We start from the raw sequence: 2,454 nt of genomic DNA on the forward strand, positions 1-2,454 counted from the left end.
GAGCGGCTGCAAAGCTTTCTTATAACATCCTGGAATCAGGATGTATTCCCCGTCCCTTCCAACCCCAGCGGAAAAGAGATTCAAATGTCTCTATCTTGTCCAACCTCGCCGGCGCCAGAGACGCTGAGTCTCGTGGACCGTGGACACCGAGCCCGAGGAAACTGGGGGCTCCGACGAAGCAACGCCGGACCCACGACCCTCCTCGCCTGCTCCTGGCCGCCTCGAAAGCGGCCCCTCTACACGAGACCACTGCCGCCTCTCTCGGGCTCAAGTCCTCCATTTCCCACTCGTGATCGGCCTCACCCGTCGCGCTCACCTCAAGTCTCCCTCCAGGCCCGGGTGGTCATACGGGGGAAGGACAGCAACCGGCTGTGTCCCCACCGTTCTGCACCCTCTGGGCGCCTCCAGAGAAGGGCTCTACGAGGCACGACCGGGAGTTTGTTCACCAGGCAGCCCCTCGCGCGGAGCAGGGCCTGGCATCCAGCAGGCGCCCAATAAATGCCTCGCGGAGGATGCATTCCGCCGCCGGGGCCCGGGGTGGTGGGTAGACCAAGAATTCTTATGCCACCTGTAAGGTTTTGGTCCTCGAGGAACCTAGATTTTTCTGATCAGCTGTTCTTCAAAACTTTTCTTCTAGTAGTTGATTTAGAACCAGATAAAAGTCCTAGAAAGGCCAGGAGGGCACCACCCCGACCGGCTCTCAACCCCACCCAAGGCGGTGCTGCGGCCTCAGCCTGCGGGCGCAGGTGTCGGGTCTGAGAGGCGTGAAGGAGGAAAGCTGCAAAGGAGAAAGACGGCTGGGCTAACGTGGATCCGACCACAGCTCCGTAGGTCCCGGGTGGAGCACAGCGGTCGTGGTGTGATTGGTGCGGTGATGGGAACCTGCCTGCTTGGGTCTGAATTCGAGTCCTAACAGAAAACGGGCTTCCCGTGCCTGATCACCCCCGGCAACACCGTATGGTTCTACCTTTTGGACTTGGTGCCTTGCCCCCTACTGGCCACAGAGCAGGCGGGCGAGGTGGCGAGGCGCACACCTCACCGGAGGACTCCACATTCTGAGGACGCCCAGACTCCGCCCGAGACCCCCAAGGCCTGGAGTCAGCATTCCCTCCAGCTGCGCCCTCGCTGACGCTCCCGGTGCCGCCCACCCTGAGGAGAGCGCCTGCGGCTCCAAGAACAACCTTCTCCTCTAATTGGGGGCATTTGGCTGGGTTCATTTGTTACATTGTGTTTTCAGTGTCTAGAGGCGACATTTTAAACATTAATTTTATAATGATTAAAAAAAATGAATGTGGTTCCCAACTCAAATCAAACCAAACACGGCATATTCGCTATAGTCTAGCCTTGACTATAAGATCTGCGCGTGTCTCAAAGGCCTGGGGGGAGGTGGGTCAGGGATCCCTGCTCTCCTCAGACGCCGGAATCCGCAGCCCGGGCTCCCTTTTCTGGCTGAGCTTGGGATGAAGGGATGAGATTTCCTGGAGTCCAGGTTCAAATCTTAGCCTAATAGTGCCTTTTCGTGTCCAATGGAGACTTAAGAGCGAGAAATTCTGAATAAAATGGGAATAAACTGGAATAGAATGAGTTAAAATTCTGAATAAAATAGGGCACCTGAATACAATACAGTACTTCCCATCCAGGTCTGGAACCCTCGAACCGAAAGCTAAGACGCTGTCACCCTGGCTGCTCGGCGACGTCACAGCCCCGCACCGCGACCCTTTACTCACAGGGACAAGCGCGCAGTTAGTTACAAGACGTGCGGTGCGAAGCGCCCTCGCGGGGCAGGACTCAGTGGGCGCAGCCTCTGCCTTTTGCCCAGGAGACCTAGGGTGACCCGACGAGGGGGTGCCACCGGCTCGGTCGCTGCGCCCCTGGGCGGCGGGACGGGGGCCTCCGATTGCCAGCGACGGGCAGAGTCGCCAGGGCCCAACGGAGACGCTGCGGGCTCGTCTCTCCACCTGCCCGCCACGTCCGCGTGGAGCACGCGGACCGCGCCTCCCCGGGACGCGGGAGCGGGAAAGCACGTCCCATATGAGGGGTAAAAAATCCCCTTCTTCTAACTAAACAGAAAGGTCCCACCGAGATTTGAACTCGGATCGCTGGATTCAGAGTCCAGAGTGCTCACCATTACACCATGGAACCCTCTGTCGACCGCTCCGCTGCTCCCGCCACTGAGCCAGGCCACGCACAGCCCCGCGGGCCCAGGAGCGGCCTCCTGCCGGGCGCTCTCGTCACCCCGCCCCGAGCCCGCTTCCTGCGCGACGCCAGGAGGTGCCTGACTCGCCTGCCCTCGGCCGTCTCTTCAGGTTTGTTTGTCGTGGAATGAGATGAAATCCATTCGGGGTGAGCGACAGGGAAGAACTTTTAGGGCTCCCCCAAATCCACCTGCTCTGCCGGCATTTCTAGAGTTTTCTGCCCTGAGGTAAAATTACCGCAAGGAAAAAAAAAGTTCCT

At 59.0% G+C, this 2,454-nt stretch overlaps 1 non-coding gene across 1 annotated transcript; it reads right to left on the reverse strand.

Annotated features, from left to right (window-relative positions):
* Positions 1–2,070: 2,070 nt before the first annotated feature.
* On the reverse strand, positions 2,071–2,142 carry TRNAQ-CUG (transfer RNA glutamine (anticodon CUG)). The gene has a single exon. It is a non-coding gene; the product is annotated as a tRNA-Gln (tRNA).
* Positions 2,143–2,454: the final 312 nt, after the last annotated feature.

Source organism: Mesoplodon densirostris, chromosome 2 (genome assembly GCF_025265405.1).
Source record: "Mesoplodon densirostris isolate mMesDen1 chromosome 2, mMesDen1 primary haplotype, whole genome shotgun sequence".
Classification (NCBI taxonomy): domain Eukaryota; kingdom Metazoa; phylum Chordata; class Mammalia; order Artiodactyla; family Ziphiidae; genus Mesoplodon; species Mesoplodon densirostris.